Genomic DNA, 21,429 nt, shown 5'->3' on the forward strand with positions numbered 1-21,429 from the left:
GTTTTAACTTGATTTTCAGTGGTTTGGACCCATACCGTGTACTTCTCGCTCATCGGACTCGCTTAGCTAGGCTGACCGTGCTCCAAGGCGCCAGCATGGCGGACGCCTACTCCTAGTCCTGAAAGAAATATGCCCTGGTGGCAATAATAAAGTTGTTACTTTATATTTCCTTGTTCATGATAAAGGATTATTATTAATGCTGGAATTGTATTGATCAGAAACTTAAATACATATGTGAATACATAAACAAATATTGTGTCCCTATAAGCCTCTACTAGACTAGCTCGTTGATCAAAGATGGTTAAGGTTTCCTAACCATAGACATGAGTTGTCATTTGATAACGGGATCACATCATTAGGAGAATGATGTGATGGACAAGACCCATCCGTTAGCTTAGCATAATGATTGTTCAGTTTTATTGCTATTGCTTTCTTCATGTCAAATACATATTCCTTCGACTATGAGATTATGCAACTCCCGGATACCGGAGGAATAACTTGGGTGCTATCAAATGTCACAACATAACTGGGTGATCATAAAGATGCTCTACAGGTATCTCCGAAGGTGTTTGTTGAGTTGGTATAGATCGAGATTAGGATTTGTCACTCCGAGTATCGGAGAGTTATCTCTGGGCCCTCTCGGTAATACACATCATAAGCTTGCAAGCAAATGACTAAGGAGTTAGTCACAAGATGATGTATTACGGAAAGAGTAAAGAGACTTGCCGATAACGAGATTGAACTAGGTATGAAGATACCGATGGTCGAATCTCGGGCAAGTAACATACCGATGGACAAAGGGAATTACGTATGTTGTCATAACAGTTCGACCAATAAAGATCTCCATAGAATATGTAGGAGCTAATATGGGCATCCAGTTTCCACTATTGGTTCTTGACCGGAGAGGTGTCTCGGTCATGTCTACATAGTTCTCGAACCGGTAGGGTCCGCATGCTTAACGTTCATTGACGATATAATGTTATATGAGTTATATGTTTAGGTGATCGAATGTTGTTTGGAGTCCCGGATGAGATCACGGGCATGACGAGGAGTCTCGAAATGGTCGAGAGGTAAAGATTGATATATAGGACGATGGTATTTGGACACCGGAAGTGTTTCAAGACGTATCAAGAAGGAATCGGGTCACTAGAAGGGGTTCCGGGCACCCCCCCCTCCCCCCCATCGGCAAGATATGGGCTTTATGGGCCAAAGGAGGGGACACACCAGCCCCCAAGGGGGCTGGTGCGCCCCTCCCTTGTTTGGCCAGTCCTAGGGAAGGAAAAGGGGGAGGGTTAGCCCCTCCCGCCTTTCCCTCTCATGGGAGAAAGGAAAGGTGGGGGGCCACCCTCCCCTGCCTTACCCCGCACTCTAAATAAGGAAAGGGGGTGGCTTGGGAGGGTGAGGGAGTCCTGGATTAGGGGGTCCTCAGACAGTCGGACTATATGCTTATGCCGGACTGTTGGACTATGAAGATACAAAGACTTCGTCCGTGTCCGGGTGGGACTGTCCTTTGCGTGGAAGGCAAGCCTGGCAATTCGGATATGTAGATTCCTTTCTCTGTAACCGACTCTGTGTAACCTAGCCCCCTCCGGTGTCTATATAAACCGGAGGGTTTAGTCCGTAGGACAAGAACAACAATCATAATCATAGGCCAGCTTCTAGGGTTTAGCCTCTACGATCTCGTGGTAGATCAACTCTTGTAATACTCATATCATCAAGATCAATCAAGTAGGAAGTAGGGTATTACCTCCATAGAGAGGGCCCGGACCTGGGTAAACATCGTGTCCCCCGCCTCCTGTTACCATTAGCGTTAGACGCACAGTCTGGGACCCCCTACGCGAGATCCGCCGGTTTTGACACCGACGTTGGTGCTTTCATTGAGAGTTCCACTGTGTCGTCACCATAAGGCTTGATGGATCCTTCAATCATGTACAATGACGCGGTCCAGTGTGAGGTTTTCCTCCTCGGACAGATCTTCGTATTCGACGGCTTCGCACTGCGGGCCAACTCGCTTGGCCACCTGGAGCAGATCGATAGCTACGCCCCTGGCCATCAGGTCAGGTTTGGAAGCCTGAACTACACTGCTGACCTCCGCGGAGACTTGATCTTCGACGGATTCAAGCCCATGACAGGTGCACCCTACAACCACGATGAGCATGACCTAGATCTGCCGTCGGACGGTGTTCAGGAGATCACACCTACAACTGCCCTGGCCTTAGATCCAGTGCAGATCATGCCATCCGAGGATGGGAGGATGGCCCCCGCCATGGAAGCCGCACACTCAACTACGATAAAGCCGAACTCAGATTTCACCTCCAATGAGGTCTGTGTCATCGGACCCTTGGACTCGTCTCCGGCCATAGGCTCCGAACCGCGCGTATCCGCGCCCATCGGATCTAACTGGGCGCCGATCTTGGAGTTCAGCTCTGTGGACATCTTTCAACACTCGCCCTTGGGCGACATGTTAAACTCATTAAAATTTCTCTCCTTGCCAGGAGACTCTTGGTCGAACTATGTCCGGCTTGAGTGGGAAGCGGACGATGAAGGAATTCGTTACCCACCCACCACCCACTTAATAGCCACTATCGACGACTTAACCAACATGCTTGATTTCAACTCCGAAGACATCGACGGTGTGGACGACGATGCCGGAGAAGAACAGGAACCACCGCCCACAGGGCGCTGGACAGCCACCTCATCGTATGACATATATATGGTGGACACACCCAAAGAAAACAACGGCGAGGATCAAAAGGATGCAATGGAGGATAATCCTCCTGAGAAACAGCCGAAGCGCCAACATCAGCGACGCCACTCTAAACCACGCCAGGGTAGAAACAACGATACCGGCACAAGAGATAATAGCACTCCGGATGATGCCGAAGACGAAAACAATACCGCCCAGCCAAGCTCCAAACAGGCCAGATGGGAGGACGGGCAAGCTAGCCCCAATGAACAGGCCATGAATGAAGACTCATACGATGACAATTACATGCCCCTCTCCTAAGATGAGGTGAGCCTCGTCGATGAAGAATTTACCGTGCCTGAGGATCCCATCGAGCAGGAGCACTTCAAGCGCCTGCTTATAGCCACTGCAAAGAGCCTGAAGAAAAAACAGCAGCAGCTTCAAGCTGATCAAGATCTGCTCACTTGTAGATGGACTGAGGTCCTGACGGCCGAGGAATACGGACTCGAGCGCCCAACCAAAAGTTACCCGAGGCGCAGGTTGTTACCTCAATTCGAGGACGAGGCACTAGAGCCTATACTATCAGCGCATGATTCGGCTGACCGGCCACCATGTGGCCGAGACAAAGCGGCGTATCAGTCCGAACACCAGCCCGCACCCCATCATCGAACAAATAGAAACACAAAGGCCTGGGGCTACACGCATGACCTGCGAGACGAATTGGAAAACAAAGTAGGACAATCAAGATCAATCTACGGATCGCGAGGGCGTGCCCCAACACATGACGATGACCGCCACACGGGATATACTAAATACAAATCCGTCTGGGCCGAATACAACAGACCAGATTCATCTGAACTGCGTCGCGATGTAGCCCGGCATAGAGGCGCCGCACACCCCCTGTGCTTCACTGACGAAGTAATGGAGCATGAATTCCCAGAAGGGTTTAAACCCGTAAACATCGAACCTTATGATGGAACAACAGATCCCGTGGTATGGATTGAAGATTTCCTTCTCCACATTCACATGGCCCACGGCGATGATCTCCATGCCATCAAGTATATCCCACTAAAACTCAAGGGACCAGCTCGGCACTGGCTGAATAGTCTGCCAGAAAACTCAATTGGCAGTTGGGAGAACCTGGAAGACGCATTCCTTGACAACTTTCAGGGCACTTATGTGCGACCACTGGACGCGGATGACTTAAGTCATGTAACCCAACAGCCCGGAGAGTCAGCCAGGATATTCTGGACTCGGTTCTTAACTAAAAAGAAGCAAATCATCGACTGTCCGGATGCCGAAGCCCTCGCGGCCTTTAAGCATAACATCCGTGACGAGTGGCTCGCCTGAAACCTCGGCCAAGAGAAGCCGAAGTCCATGGCAGCCCTTACGACACTCATGACCCGCTTTTGTGCGGGCGAGGATAGCTGGTTGGCTCGCAGCAACAGCACATCAAGAAATCCTGGCACTTCAGACGCCAGAGATAGCAATGGCAAGCCCCAACGCAACAGATACAAGCGTCGCAATAATGGCGATAACACTGAAGACACGGCCGTCAATGCCGGATTCAGTGGCTCCAAGTCCGGTCAACGAAAAAATCCATTTAAAAGAAACAATCCGGGCCCGTCTAGTCTGGACCGCATACTCGATCGTCCATGTCAAATCCATGGTACCCCCGATAAACCAGCCAACCATACCAACAGAGAATGTTGGGTATTTAAACAGGTCGGCAAACTAAATGCCGAAAACAACGAAAAGGGGTCACATAGTGATGACGACGAGGAGCCCCGGTCACCGAACATAGGTGGACAGAAGAAATTTCCTCCCCAAGTCAAAACGGTAAATATGATATACGCCACCCATATTCCCAAGCGGGAGCGGAAGCGCGCACTAAGGGACGTCTACGCGATGGAGCCAGTCGCCCCTAAGTTCAACCCGTGGTCTTCTTGTCCGATCATCTTTGATCGCAGGGACCATCCGACCAGTATTCGTCATGGCGGCTCAGCCGCACTGGTCCTTGACCCGATTATTGATGGATTCCTCCTCACATGAGTCCTCATGGACGGTGGCAGCAGCCTGAACCTGCTTTATCAGGATACAGTGCGCAAAATGGGTATCGATCCCTCAAGGATCAAAACCACCAAAACCACCTTCAAAGGTGTCATACTAGGTGTAGAGGCTGTTGTACAGCCTCAATCACACTGGAAGTGGTCTTCGGATCCCCGAACAACTTCCGAAGCGAGGATTTAATCTTTGACATCATCCCCTTCCGCAGTGGTTATCACACACTGCTTAGACGAACCACATTCGCTCGATTCAATGCGGTGCCACACTATGCCTACCTCAAGCTCAAGATGCCCGGACCTCGCGGTGTTATAACAGTGAATGGAAATATAGAGCGCTCCCTCCGTACAGAGGAGCACACCGCGGCCCTTGCAGTAGAAGTACAGAGCATCCTTCTTAGGCAGACCCTCAATTCAGCAATAAAGCCCCCGGACACCGTCAAGCGAGTCCGAACTACTCTGCAACAGGATCGTCCAGCCCGTCCAGGGCTTACCTAGCAATTCAGCCTCCGTCCTAGTCCCAATCAAGCTGCAAAATTTGTGTCGCGCGTACATAATTACGCACTTAAAATACCATGGCGATAGACAGAGGCACATCTAGACCACGATGCACAATGCGGCTCAACCGCCCCTAGATCCGCATACCTTCACCCTTTTTCTTTCTTTCAGGTTTTTCTCTTCTTGAGGCTCTTCTGATAACCTGATCATTGGACCCATCACAGGACGGATATACCAAGGAAGCAAGGAGCTTTGACGTACAAGGGAATCCCCAGGTGGTCTCTGCTAACGATCGCTATACCTGTTTTATATACCCACACACAGCTCGCTCTTGGTCAGGGCATGTCAAATAGCCCTATTTGCTTATTGCACTACTTGTATACATACACCTTAACGTATCAATCAAATAACAATGGAAAATAATTTGCAGCTTCAGCTTATTACTTCATTTTTTTCCTTGTCTGTTTATTTATTACAAATCGCACCCGTGCATTCTGGTACGTTTAGTTCGCCAGGGTTTTAGTGTACCCCATAACACAGCAAGAAAGTCCGAACACTTTTAATAGTTCGGCACCCCGAACTTATAGCATTATATGCATCAGCTCCGAATCATGTCTTGGGTCAATAGTTGGGTTGCCCGGCTCCTGTGCTTGCTACCCTACGTTCCGCTATATCGGCTAGGGTAGTAAAGGGAGAACTACTGCGATTGTGTCCCGGTTCTTCCAGACGAGCACCTCAGTAGAGAAAGCCGAAAACTGACTGTCATGATGCGGCGAGAGCTGGTCGCTATTCGAGAGGTTTCAAATCCTTAAAGATTTTTTCTGCTTTATGCAAGGAATCGGTCTTTGTCCGATTTAGGCGTGTATAGCGCCCCAAGTTCGGCCTTCCGAATACCAGGGGCTATGCCAAAATTTAAAATTATACAACTTCTATGGCTAAGTGAGGGTGATAAAGTTGTATAGTCCAATTGCCTTGTTCGTTGTGCTAGACACCTCCTTAAAGGACCAAAAACTTGGATAAAGAGTGTTTAGATTTATCCCGAACACCCATGTACTAGTTACATGGGGACAGAAGCTGATGACTGGCCAACTCTCAGATTTTATAAATGGCCGCAGAGGAGGTAAAATTTTAAATCAACAAGCATTATATTGCGCAAATGAACTTGTTTCATATTACATGATAAAATGGATGCATTCATTCAAAGATTACATCCTTTGTACATTGCTCCGCAACAAGGCAGGATCCCTTCAGGACAGTGTCATAATATTTTTCGGGTCGGCGGTGCTCCTTGCCCTTCGGTGGCCCCTCGGTCATCAGCGTCGTGGCGTCCATCTTTGCCCAATGCATCTTTGCACGGGCAAAGGCCATCCGCGCACCTTCAATGCAAACCGGCCACTTTATGACTTCAAGTCGTGGGCAGGCACTCACAAGCCGCTTCACAAGTCCGAAGTAGCTGCTGGGCATAGGCTCGGCAGGCCATAGCCGGAATATGAGGTCCTTCATGGCCAGTTCGGCAGCCTTGTGCAGCTCGACCAGTTGCTTCAGCTGGTCGCTCAAGGGCATCGGATGTTCTGTCCCAAGATATTAAGACCAGAACAACTTCTCCGTTGAGATCCCTTTTTCAGCTCGGTAGAACTCTGCGGCATCTGATATGCTGCGTGGCAGACCCATAAACGCTCCTGGAGAACTCCAAATTCGGGTAAGTAAAAAGAATGTCTCCTTCACATGCTTGCTTTGCATAACAAATGCCTTAACCGCCGCAATCTTCTTGGCCGCCTGGATCTCCTGGAGGGCCCTCTTGGCTTCAGCTTTGGCGTCTTGTGTGCTCTGGAGGGCCTTGGCGAGCTCGAACTCTTGAGTCTTCGAGTCACGCTCCAAGGACTCATACTTTTGGACGAAATCCTGGAGCTCTTGCTGGACCTCGCTAACCCAGGCCTCTTGCTTCTTGCACGCGGCGCGTTCCTTGGCCGCTTTGTCTTCGGCCTCGGCCAGCGCCTTCTTAAGGGCCGCCACTTTGGTCGTGGCCCCTATAAAAGTTCATGACACTTTTATCAGCAGAAACCATTTATCCTTTATAAGTACATAGGCAGGGTATTATGTACCTTGACTTTCCTCCAGCTGCCTCTTCACGAGGACGAGCTCTCCCTCGGTCCGTTCCAGGTCCTGCTTTAGTCCAGAGACCTCCTTAGTACGAGCGGCAGCGGCCAGCAGCGACGCCTGCTTATTTACATAGACATCTTATGTTAGGCTCCTGCGAATATTATTTGATCCTTTATTCGGCTTTTCTTTCCTAACACCAAACAAAGCATCAGGGGCTATTGTATACACTGTGATATTCTCTCACAATTTTATTACTTACCTCAAAGCCTATTAGAAGGCTAGCGCAGGCTTCGATCAATCCGCTTTTGACGGACCGGACCTTCTCGATCACCATACTCATAAGAGTACGGTGTTCTTCATCAATGAAAGCGCCGCGAAGCGTTTCCAGCAGGTTGTCCGATGCCTCTGGATAGATAGAGGTCATCGGTACAGGCGGCTCGCCCCCTTTAGGGAGAGGCTGTCTGCCTGAATCCAGAACCACTCGGGTTTCTGGAGCTGTATTCGGCTGGGGGCCAAACTGGCTGCGGCCCCCATTATCGGTGTCCGTGGGGGTCTTTCCCCCCATGTGTCCGGCGACCGGGGTTTCACCTGGAGGCGTCTCCGGAACTGTCTCCCCTTGGCCTGGTATCCTTAGAGACAACACCTTGGTGTTGTCCGTGGCCTTGGGGGAGGAGGCTGTCGGAAGAGACTCGTTATTCATCACCAACGCGTCCAGCGATCCCTCTGATGAGGAGGATATCTCAATGTTGGATTTGGCCGGACTGCAGGTGCATGTCTGGCATGTTAAGAAGCAATAAAGCAAACATACCGGAAATACTGTTGTGTCCGGATACTTACGACTTTGCCAGGGGCTTGACCCTGGGTTCCCACTCCTCGCCGCTGTTGGTGGCTGCGGTGGAATGGTACGGAATGAGGGTTTTTTCCTTCTTGGACACCTCGGCCTTCCCATGTGTGGCGGCCTTCCTCTTCTTTCTCCCCCCCCCCCCAAGTAGGGGGGATGGATTTCCTCTTCCTCCTCGTCTTCGGTGGAGGAGCACGACTCGGTGTCTTCGGACGTCATGTCCGATGCAACCTTGCGCCGGAGACCATCTCTGGTCCCCATGGCCGTCTTCTTGGCCCTCTTCTCCGGCACCTCATAGGGCGCCGGAAATAGCATCTTCGTCAGAAGAGGCGATTCTGGATCTTTCAGTAGTGGAGCTGGATAGTTAATCTGCTCTGCTATCGTAACCAAGGCCTGAAAGATTGGCATGGAGGTTTAGGTTCCTCCCGCGGATGTGCTAGTAAAAGGCATATCTTGCGAATACGAAAACTTAGCGGATTGGCTCGGCATTTTGCGCTGAGCCCGCGATCTTCGGTTGTGAGCGGTGGTACCTCGTTGGCCTTGAAGAGCACCTTCCAGATGTCTTCGTGGGTCGTGCCGAAGAGCTCTTGAAGCGTCTGGTGTTTGGCCGGTTCGAACTCCCACAGATCGCAAATCCGTCTCTGACACGGAAGAATCCGGCAGAGAAGCATAACTTGGACCACGTTGACAAGCTTGATTTTCTTGCATATCATATTTTGGACGCATGTCTGAAGTCCGGTTAGTTCTTCCGCTGAGCCCCAGGCTACGCCCTTCTCTTGCCAGGAGGTGAACCGCATGGGGACGCCAGATCAGAATTCGGGGTTCGCCGCCCAGTTGGCGTCACGCGGCTCAGTGATGTAGAACCACCCCGATTGCCACCCCTTCACAGTCTCCACAAAGGAGCCTTCGAGCCAGGTGACATTGGGCATCTTGCCCACCATGGCGCCTCCGCACTCCGCTTGTTGGCCGCTCACCACCTTTGGCTTCACATTGAAGGTCTTCAGCCATACGCCAAAGTGGGGTGTGATGCAGAGAAAGGCCTCGCACACGACGATAAACGCCGAGATGTTGAGGATGGAGTTGGGGCCCAAATCATGGAAGTCCAGCTCGTAGTAGAACATTAGTCCACGGACAAATGGGTGGAGGGGGAATCCCAGCCCGCGGACAAAGTGGGAGAGGAACACTACCCTTTCCTGGGGTTTCGGGGTAGGTATGATCTGCCCTTCGGCCGGAAGCCGATGCACGATGTCCTTGGACAAGTATTCGGCCTCCTGAAGCTTCTTGATGTCCTCCTTCTTGACGGAGGAGGCCATCCACTTGTCTCCCGCTCCGGACATGTTTGGAATGTTTTTGCGGAGAAGGTGAAAGCTTGGGCGTTGGAGCTCGAGAATGGATGAGCAGAGGAAGAAGAGGGCGTGGGTGAAAAGGGGGAATCCTTATCTCTTTATAAAGGTAGCAGAAATCATGTGCCTCCCCACTCGCCCTAGAAACTCGCTTATTCCCCAAGCGCCATGCTAATAGCGCGGTTGGGTTACCCACACCCGTATTGATGAGAATCCCGTGATAAGGGTACACGATCTCTGTTTCGACAAGACGTGCCAATAAAACCGCCTCACGAGATGTGTAGTAGTAGGTTGAGAAAACGGTTCGAATAATGACCGGGCCGCGGCACGATGTCACACTATGGGAAAGTTGTCAACGGATTAGACTCATGGAATATTATACTCTCTACGGTGGTATGTGGAATTTGTTTTGCAGAGCCGGACACGATTCTTGTGTTAAAGATTTACTTTGGAGTATTCGGAGAAGGAACCCGCCTTGCAATGCCGAAGACAATCTGCATGCCGGACTCATCATCATTGAAGCCTGGTTCAGGGGCTACTGAGGGAGTCCTGGATTAGGGGGTCCTCGGACAGCCGTACTATATGCTTATGCCGGACTGTTGGACTATGAAGATACAAAGACTTCGTCCCGTGTCCGGGTGGGACTGTCCTTTGCGTGGAAGGCAAGCCTGGCAATTCAGATATGTAGATTCCTTTCTCTGTAACCGACTCTGTGTAACCCTAGCCCCCTCCCGTGTCTATATAAACCAGAGGGTATAGTCCATAGGACAAGAACAACAATCATAATCATAGGCTAGATTCTAGGGTTTAGCCTCTACGATCTCATGGTAGATCAACTCTTTAATACTCATATCATCAAGATCAATCAAGCAGGAAGTAGGGTATTACCTCCATAGAGAGGGCCCGAACCTGGGTAAACATCATGTCCCACGCCTCCTATTACCATTAGCCTGAGACGCACAGTTCGGGACCCCCTACCCGAGATCCGCCGGTTTTGACACCGATAGAGGGACCCCAATTAGGATTCCTCCTACTTGGGTGCCTCTTTTGGCTGCTCCTCCGTCCCACCTATATATATGTGGGAGGGGGCGCCCCTGGAACATACCATACAATTGCCTAGCCATGTGTGGTGCCCCCCTCCATCGTTTACACCCTCGGTCATATTTTCGTAGTGCTTAGGCGAAGCCCTACGGAGATCACTTCACCATCATCGTCACCATGTCATCATGATGTCAGAACTCATCTACTACCTCGTCGTCTTGCTGGATCAAGAAGGCGGAGGGCGTCACCGAGTTGAACATGTGCAGAATGCAGAGGTGTCGTACGTTCGGTACTTGATCGGTTGGAGCGCAAAGAAGTTCGACTACATCAACTGCGTTGTTAACGCTTCCGCTTACAGTCTACGAGGGTACGTGATACGTCCATTTTGCATCATGCTTTTATATCGATCTTTATTGCATTATGGGTTGTTATTACACGTTATGTCACAATACTTATGCCTATTCTCTCTTATTTTACAAGGTTTACATGAAGAGGGAGAATGCCGGCAGCTGGGATTCTGGGCTAAAAAAGGAGCAAATATTAGAGACCTATTCTGCAGAAGTCCAAAAGTCTTGAAACTCCCCGAAAGTTATTTTTGGAATTAATAAAAAATATTGAGTGAAGAAAATACCAAAGGGGGCCACACCCTGGCCACGAGGGTGGGGGGCGCGCGCTACCCCCCTGGGCGCGTTCCCCTGCCTCGTGGGCCACCTGGCAAGCCTCCAATGCCCATCTTCTACTATATGAAGTCTTTCACCCTAGAAAAAATCATAAGCCAGCTTTCGGGACGAAACACCGCCGCCACGAGGCGGAACCCTGGCAGAACCAATCTAGGGCTCCGGCAGAGCTGTTTTGCCGGGGAAACATCCCTCCGGGAGGGGGAAATCGTCATCATCGTCATCACCATCGATCCTCTCATCGGGAGGGGGTCAATCTCCATCAACATCTTCACCAGCACCATCTCCTCTCAAACCCTAGTTCATCTCTTGTATCCAATATTTTTCCCAAAACCTCAGATTGGTACTTGTGGGTTGCTAGTAGTGTTGATTACTCCTTGTAGTTGATGCTAGTTGGTTTATTCAGTGGAAGATCATATGTTCAGATCCTTAATGCATATTAATACCCCTATGATTATGAACATGAATATGATTTGTGAGTAGTTACATTTGTTCCTGAGGACATGGGAGAAGTCTTGCTATAAGTTGTCATGTGAATTTGGTATTCGTTCGATATTTTGATGAGATGTATGTTGTCTCTCCTCTAGTGGTGTTATGTGAACATCGACTACATGAAACTTCACCATTATTTGGGCCTAGAGGAAGGCATTGGGAAGTAATAAGTAGATGATGGGTTGCTAGAGTGACAGAAGCTTAAACCCTAGTTTATGCGTTGCTTCGTAAGGGGCTGATTTGGATCCACATGTTTCATGCTATGGTTAGGTTTACCTTAATACTTCTTTTGTAGTTGCGGATGCTTGCAATAGGGGTTAATCATAAGTGGGATGCTTGTCCAAGAAAGGGAAGTACCCAAGCATCGGTCCACCCACATACCAAATTATCAAAGTAACGAACGCGAATCATATGAGCGTGATGAAAACTAACTTGACGATAATTCGCATGTGTCCTCGGGAGCGCTTTTCTCTATATAAGAATTTGTCCAGGCTTGTCCTTTGCTACATAAAGGATTGGGCCATCTTGCTACACCTTATTACTCTTGTTACTTGTTACCTGTTATGGATTACTTTATCACAAAACTGTCTGTTACCGATAATTTCAGTGCTTGCAGAGAATACCTTACTGAAAACCGCTTGTCATTTCCTCCTGCTCCTTGTTGGGTTCGACACTCTTACTTATCAAAAGGACTACGATAGATCCCCTAAACTTGTGGGTCATCAATACTCTTTTCTGGCGCAGTTTCCGGGGAGTGAAGCACCTTTGGTAAGTGGAACTTGGTAAGGAAAAATTTATATAGTGTGCTGAAATTTACTGTCACTTGTTACTATGGAACATAATCCTTTGAGGGGCATGTTCGGGGTATCTTTGCCCCGACCAGTAGAGCAAAGTGTTGCTCCTCAACCTACTGAACCTACTGAAAATGTTTACTTTGAAATTCCTTCGGGTATGGTAGAGAAACTGCTAGCTAATCCTTTTACAGGAGATGGAACATTACATCCCGATTTGCACCTAATCTATGTGGATGAAGTTTGTGGATTATTTAAACTTGCAGGTATGACCGAGGATGTTATCAAGAAGAAGGTCTTCCCTTTATCTTTGAAGGGAAATGCATTGACATGGTTTAGGCTATGTGATGATATGGGATCATGGAACTACAACCGATTGAAATAGGAATTTCATCAGAAGTTTTATCCTATGCATCTTGTTCATCGTGATCATAATTATATATATAATTTTTGGCCTCACGAAGGAGAAATCATCGCTCAAGCCCGGGGGAGGCTTAAATCAATGTTATATTCATGCCCCAATCATGAGATCTCAAGAGAAATTATTATTCAAAAAATTTACGCTCGGCTTTCTCTCAACAATCACTCCATGCTCAATACTTCTTGTACTGGATCTTTTATGATGAAAACTATTGAATTCAGATGGGATTTATTGGAAAAAATTAAATGCAACTCTAAAGATTGGGATCTCGATGAAGGTAAGGAGTTAGGTATAACAGCTAAGTTTGATTGTGTTAAATCTTTTATGGATACCGATGCTTTTCGTGAATTTAGCACTAAATATAGACTTGACTCTGAGATAGTAGCTTCTTTCTATGAATCATTTGCTACTCATGTTGACCTCCCTAAGAAGTGGTTTAAATATAATCCTCCCAACTAAGTAAAAGTAGTTGCACCTATTAAAGTTGAAGAAAAGACTATCACTTATAATGATCCTATTGTTCGTACTACCTATATTGAGAAACTACCTTTTCCTGTTAGGATAAAGGATCATGTTAAAGCTTCAGCTATGGTTCGTAAGAGTAAAACTAGAATACCTACACCACGTGAGCAAATTAAAGTTGAACCTAGTATTGCTATGGTTAAAGATCTCTTGGCTGATAATATTGATGGGCATGTTATTTACTTTTGTGATGAAGCTGCTAGAATTGCTAGACCCGATACTAAAAATGAACATAGATCTGTTGTAGGCATGCCTGTTATTTCTGTTAAAATAGGAGATCATTGTTACCATGGCTTATGTTATAGGGGGCTAGTGCAAGTGCAATACCTCATTCCTTATACAAAGAAATTATGCATGCTATTGCACCTGCTGAGATAGAAGAAATAGATGTTACAATTAAGCTTGCCAATAGATATACTGTTTCACCAGTTGGGATTGTTAGAGATGTTGAAGTCTTGTGCGGGAAAGTTAAATATCCTGCTAATTTTCTTGTTCTTGGTTCCCTACAAGATAGCTTTTGTCCCATTATATTTGGTAGACCCTTCTTGAATAGTGTTAATGCTAGGATAGACTGCAAAAAGGATGTTGTTACTATTGGTTTGGGAGATATGTCTCATGAGTTTAATTTTGCTAAATTTCGTAGACAGCCCCATGATAAAGAATTGCCTAGTAAGGATGAATTATTGGTCTTGCTTCTATTGCCGTGCCTCCTAATGATACTTTAGAACAATATTTGCTAGACCATGAAAATGATATGTTTATGAATGAAAGAAGGGAGATAGATGAAGTATTCTTTAAACAGGGACCTATTTTGAAATACAACTTGCCTGTTGAAATTCTAGGGGATCCTCCACCGCCCAAGGGTGTTCCCGTGTTTGAGCTTAAACCACTACCTGATACTCTTAAATATGCTTATCTTGATGAAAAGAAGATATATCATGTTATTATTAGTGCTAACCTTTCAAAGCAGGAAGAGGAGAAATTATTGAAAACTCTGAAGAAGCACCGTGCTGCTATTGGATATACTCTTGATGATCTTAAGGGCATTAGTCCCACTGGCGCCAAACCAGTTGTTGATCACCAATGGCGGTTAAATCCTAAGATGAAAGAAGTGGTAAGAAAAGAAATACTAAAGCTTCTGGAGGCAGGTATAATTTATCCCGTTGCTGATAGTCAGTGGGTAAGTCTTGTCCATTGTGTCTCTAAGAAGGGAGGTATTACTGTCGTTCCTAATGATAAAGATGAATTGATCCCACAAAGAATCGTTACAGGTTATAGGATGGTAATTGATTTGCACAAATTAAATAAAGCTACTAAAAAGGATCATTACCCCTTACCTTTTATTGATCAAATGCTAGAAAGGTTATCCAAACATACACATTTTTGCTTTCTAGATGGTTACTCTCGTTTCTCTCGAATACCTGTGTCAAAAGAGGATCAAGAAAAGACCACTTTTACTTGCCCTTTAGGCACTTTTTCTTATAGACGTATGCCTTTTGGTTTATGTAATGCACCTGCTACCTTTCAAAGATGCATGATGGCTATATTCTCTGACTTCTGTGAAAAGATTGTTGAGGTTTTCATGGATGATTTCTCCGTGTATGGATCTTCTTTTGATGATTGCTTGAGCAACCTTGATCGAGTTTTGCAGAGATCTGAAGAAACCAGTCTTGTATTGAATTGGGAGAAGTGCCACTTTATGGTTAATGAAGGCATTGTCTTGGGGCATAAAATTTCTGAAAGAGGTATTGAAGTTGATAAAGCTAAATTTGATGCTATTGAAAATATGTCGTGTGCCAAGGACATTAAAGGTATAAGAAGTTTCCTTGGTCATGCCGGTTTTTATAGGAGGTTCATTAAGGACTTCACTAAAATCTCTAGGCCTCTGACTAATCTCTTACAAAAAGATATTCCTTTTGTATTTGATGATGATTGTGTAGAAGCACTCAAAATACTTAAGAAAGCTTTGATTTCTGCACCTATTGTTCAGCCACCTGATTGGAATTTACCCTTTCAAATTATGTGCGATGCTAGTGATTACTCCATAGGTGTTGTTCTAGGACAAAGAGTTGATAAGAATCTAAATGTTATTCAATATGCTAGTAAAACTCTAGACAGTGCCCAGAGAAATTATGCTACTACTGAAAAAGAATTTTTAGCAGTTGTATTTGTTTGTGATAAGTTTAGACCTTATATTGTTGACTCTAAAGTGACTGTTCACACTAATCATGCTGCTATTAAATATCTTATGGAAAACAAAGATGCTAAATCTAAACTTATTAGATGGGTTCGCTTGCTACAAGAATTTGATTTGCATATTATTGATAGAAACGGAGCTGAGAACCCCGTTGCAGACAACTTGTCTAGGTTAGAGAATGTTCTTGATGACCCACTACCTATTGATGATAGCTTTCCTGATGAACAATTAGCTTCATAAATGCTTCTCGTACTGCTCCATGGTATGTTGATTATGCTAATTATGTTGTTGCTAAATTTATACCACCTAGTTTCACATACCAGCAAAAGAAAAAGTTTTTCTATGATTTAAGACATTACTTCTGGGATGACCCACACCTTTATAAAGAAGGAGTAGATTGTGTTATTAGACGTTGTGTACCTGAGCATGAACAGGAACAGATCCTACGCAAGTGTCACTCCAAGGCTTATGGAGGACACCACGCTGGAGATAGAACTGCGCATAAGGTATTGCAATCCGGTTTTTATTGGCCTACTCTCTTCAAAGATGCTCGTAAGTTTGTCTTGTCTTGTGATGAATGTCAAAGAATTGGTAATATTAGTAGACGTCAAGAAATGCGTATGAATTATTCTCTTGTTATTGAACCATTTGATGTTTGGGGCTTTGATTATATGGGACTGTTTCCTTCCTCTAATGGGTATACACATATTTTAGTTGTTGTTTATTACATTACTAAGTGGGCAGAAGCTATTCCAACTAGTAGTGTTGATCATAACACCTCTATTAAGATGCTTAAAGAAGTTATTTTTCCAAGGTTTGGAGTCCCTAGATACCTAATGACTGATGGTGGTTCACATTTTATTCATGGTGCTTTCCGTAAAATGCTTGCTAAGTATGATGTTAATCATAGAATTGCATCTCCATATCACCCATAGTCTAGTGGCCAAGTAGAACTGAGTAACGGAGAGCTTAAATTGATTTTGCAAAAGACTGTTAATAGATCTAGAAAGAATTGGTCCAAGAAACTTGATGATGCATTATGGGCTTATAGAACTGCATATAAAAATCCTATGGGTATGTCTCCATATAAAATGGTTTATGGAAAAGCATGTCACTTACCTCTCGAACTAGAACATAAGGCATATTGGGCCATTAAAGAGCTCAACTATGATTTCAAACTTGCCGGTGAGAAGAGGTTATTTGACATTAGCCCGCTTGATGAATGGAGAACTCAAGCCTATGAGAACGCCAGACTGTTTAAAGAAAAAGTTAAAAGATGGCATGACAAAAGGATAGAAAAGCGTGAGTTTAATGTAGGTGATTATGTGTTCCTTTTCAACTCTCGTTTAAGATTTTTTGCAGGAAAACTCCTCTCTAAATGGGAAGGCCCTTACATTACCGAGGAGGTCTATGGGTCTGGTGCCTTAAAAATCAACAACTTCAAAGGCACAAATTTGAAGGTGGTGAACGGCCAAAGAATGAAACATTAATCTCAGGTAATCCAATAAATGTTGAAACTAATGTTATTGAAACCGTGACCCCGAAGGAATACATAAGGGACACTTTCGAGAACGTTTTAGACTCCGAAAAGGAATAGGTATGTGGTACGGTAAGTAAACCGACTCCAAAACAGTTCTAATAGCAATTTTTCTCTGTTTTGGAATATTTAAGAAAATAGGAAAATAAGAAGTAGTCCGAAAGTGATAGGAGGCATCCACGAGGGTGGAGGGTGCGTCCTACCCCACTGGGCGCCCCCTGCCTCGTGGGCACCTTGTGTGCTCTCAAGACTCCGTTTTCTTGCATGATACTTTTTTGGTCGGTAAAAATTCATTATATAATCTCCCGAAGGTTTTGTCCACCGTACCACGACAAAATCCTCTGTTTTTGTTTCGAGCTATTTTTCTGACATATCTAGATCATAATGATGTCTTCAAGCGCCCCAAGGACAAGTTTTTCGAGAAGGTCATCAACCCCTTCCTCGCGGAGGTGCTGCAACACCCTCAAACCATTGAGATGCGTGAGGGGGTGCTGCACATCCGTGATGTTGAGGGACCAAGGAGGACCGGAAGCGTGGAGACGAGACTCAAAGCAGTGGAACAACAAGAGTTCAAGTGCCAAGGGATGGTGGAACACGGACTCAACGCCAACCACATGATGATCGTGGAGTTCACCAACAACCACAAGCTGGCTGCCAAGAACATTGGGGAGACCATCTTCAAGCTTCATGAGAAAATCAAGCATCTCCAAGCCCAGATCTATGACCTGCAAAACCAAAACTATGAGTATGAATATAGATTCAAGAGGATGAGTTTGGCTGCAGATTTGAGGATCCCAGAGACTCTATCATCCTTCTATGATGGTGAGCCTATGCCTTGGAAGATGGACGGCAAGCCTACATCATCAACAACTCCATCATCACCACCTCCGAAGAAAGAGACATAAACACATGGGTATGGGCACTCCCCTTGGCAACTACCAAGCTTGGGGGAGGTGCCCCGGTATCGTATCACCATCACACTCCTATCTTTACAGTTTTTCTTAGTTTGATCCTTTTGGTAATATCTTGATCTAGTAGAATAAAGTTTTAGTATGATCTAGTTTTGAGTTTTGCCTTATGATTCCTCTATGTAATCGAGTCCGTGAGCTATATATAATAAAGATTAGTGTTGAGTCAAGGGCTTTGATTATCTTGCTATGATCTTGAGGGAATAAAAGAAAAGAAAGAATAAAAAGAAATAAAGAGATCATACTGATCTTATGGAGAGTAATGACTTCACATATAAAGAGTATAATGAATAAAAGTTGTTGAGAGTTGACAAACATAGTTTTGTTCATCGTTGCAATTAATAGGAAGTAATAAATAAAGAGAGGTTATCACATATAAATATACTATCTTTGTCACACCCTAGCTAGTTCATGCATTAGAGTGTTGCATCATGTCTATTTTTCTCAACAGAAACTTGAAATGGGGATGACAGAACCCCCAGCCCCCTCTGAATCCAACTAGGGTTTACTAAAAATATTTTCAATGAACCTGAAATGCCCTTCCAAAATGTCCATCATTTTTGTCTTGGTTCAGAACCTCTGCCAAAAGTGATGCACAATTTTCTAGGTCATCCTAAGGTCTTTGAATTAAATCATAAGTATTTGAATTTAGGCATTTAAAATTTATAAAATATTTCAAATGCTCAAATATTCCCAAACTAAAATGTTCCATGCTGGAATTATTCCAACTAAGGACCAGGTGCAGTTTGGTGATTTTTGGAATTTCTTAGGTATTTTTAAAATGCAACAAACCTACAGAAGAAATAAAAAAACAGGAAGAAGGGAAAGTCTTACCTAGCGCCACCTAGCAGGCCCACCTGCCGGCCCAGCCTAGCCACCGCTCCAGCGAGCTACTTGGCTTGGCTAGGCAGGCAGGCAGCTGCTCGACGGCGAGCACAGCATGCGTGCCACGCAGCTGCCCGCCGCCTCGCCGCTCCCCTCGTCCAGCTGATGACGGGGATCGACCCCTCTCCCTCTACCCGACCCCGCAGACACCAGCTCCTCCCCCCAGCTCCTCTCCCTCGCTCTCCCGCGCCATGGCCGACGCCACCGCCGCCGCACCCTCGCCGTAGTCGCGCGCTCCGTCAACCCCGCGCTACGCCATCGTGTCCAGGAGCTTCGCCGCCCTCCGCTCCTTCGGACAAGCCAAGCCCCGAGCGCTCGCTTGCCCTGAAGCCACTGCCCCGACCTCGTTCGACCTCGCCACTGCCGGAGATCCCCTTCGCCGTCGCCGCCGCACCAGCTCATCTCCGACCGCGTCGTCTGCTTCCTCAAGACCGCTGTGAGCCTGGCTACCTTCTCACCCTTCCCTTTCTCGCTCTCGTGCACCACCGCGAGCACACGTAGTTCACCCGCACGCGCCGCCGCGGAGCTCGTCGCCGACGTGTCTCCGGCTAACCACCGGCCACCCCACCTTGTCTAACGCACTCACCGCGTCCCTAGGGGCCCAACGCACCTCACCACGTGCCTCACCGTGCCCCGTAGCCTCGGACTCGTCTTCACCCAACTCCGGTGACCGCCAAAGTCGTCGCCGGCAACGTCTCCGGCCACCCCGAGCTCAACCACCGCCACCAAGAGCTGCGGCTCGGTCCCAGCTACCTGTAGATGCTCTCCGCCGCCCATTTGGTCGCCGGAGTGCACAAAACCACTCTCGCCGCCGCGTTCGGCCTCGCCGGCGGCTAGACGCCGGCGTGTTTGACCTTGACTTTGACTAGGGTGGGTCCAGGTTGACTGCCCTGAGTCTATGACAAGTGCCCCCCCCCCTCTGTTAATTAACCCAGTTTAGATTTAACTAAATTTAGTTAGTTAATTAACTACTAACATGCGGGACCCACTGGTCAGTTTGACCTGGACCGGCCTGTTGACCTGCTGAGGTCAGCATGACATCATGTTGACGCAGTAATCCTTTTCTGGAATTAAAATAAATCTAGAATGATTTATAAATTCCAGAAAATCCCCCAAACTTCAAAAATTCATAGTAAATCATCTGTAACTCCAAATGCAAAGTTTTATATATGAAAAATGATCAGAAAAATCCAATCTATCCATCTGTACTGGTTTCATGCATGTTTAAGCAAGCTAACATGATGTTTAGAGCAGAACTAAATAAAGCACTTATAAGGGCCATGTATGAGTTTGAAACTTGAATCTTTGATTCAAAATGGTTCAAACCCATCTGGTTTTAGTTGCATTAGCCCAACACACCCATATTGCCATGTTTCATGCATGCATCATATTGTTGCATATTGTTTGGTGATGTTGTGTATCGGTGCTCTCTGCGGCAGGTCCTGCCCCTGAGGAGTATCGTGATTACCCCAACGAAGAACAATATCAGTTCATCGACCCATCAGGCAAGCAACCAACCATTTGATCATATCGATACAATCCCATGTTCTCGCTCCTGCTCTCTTTTACTGCATTAAGACAACGCCTTTCAAACTGTTGTGTGCTATGATAGTTGAACCCATTTCCTCTGCATGACCTGTCATTGCCACAGTAACTAGATGAAACCCACTAGCATGTGTAGGAGTTGTTAGAGCCATATGTATGTGTTGTTCCTACCTTGCTATGCCTGCTATGCTTAGAGTCGTGTCAGGTCTGGTTCATCTGGGTGATGGGCTAGAGTGAAATGATCATGCCGGTAATGAGAGTGATGTGGTGAACACGATTTGGTAAAGGTATCGATGAAAGGCCATGTAGGAGTACATGGTGGGTTGTTTCATTGAAGCCGTCCTTAAGCACTGAGATCTGTATGTGTGATTTAAGAATCAACTACTACCATGCATTGGGCCCGAAACCAATGGACCCTCTCGGCTTCTTATTCACCCTAGTCCTCTGTCCAGGAGTTGCAAGTAATTTCTGGTGTTTGTAGCCTACTGGAGGCCGTGGACAGCGCTGACCGTAGGGGTGGGCTGTGATGCGGTAGGTACATGGCCGGGAATATCGGGCACCCGTTAGGTGTCACGGAACCCTGTACACATCGTTCGGGGCCGTATGGGAAACCTCGGCTGGACTCCCTGTGGATGGAACCTGGATAGGCGATAAACCTAGACTAGAGACTTAGGTGTCTAGGTAGGTCGTGGCCGACACCCACGTTGGGCTTCCGCTTGAAGGTTGCCGAGTACATGTCGTGTAAACGGCGGTAAGTGGTGAGAGTGTGTATAAAGAAGTACACCCCTGCAGGGTTAACATTATCTATTTGAATAGCCGCGT

The sequence above is a fragment of the Triticum aestivum genome, chromosome 4B, assembly GCF_018294505.1.
Source record: "Triticum aestivum cultivar Chinese Spring chromosome 4B, IWGSC CS RefSeq v2.1, whole genome shotgun sequence".
Lineage (NCBI taxonomy): Eukaryota > Viridiplantae > Streptophyta > Magnoliopsida > Poales > Poaceae > Triticum > Triticum aestivum.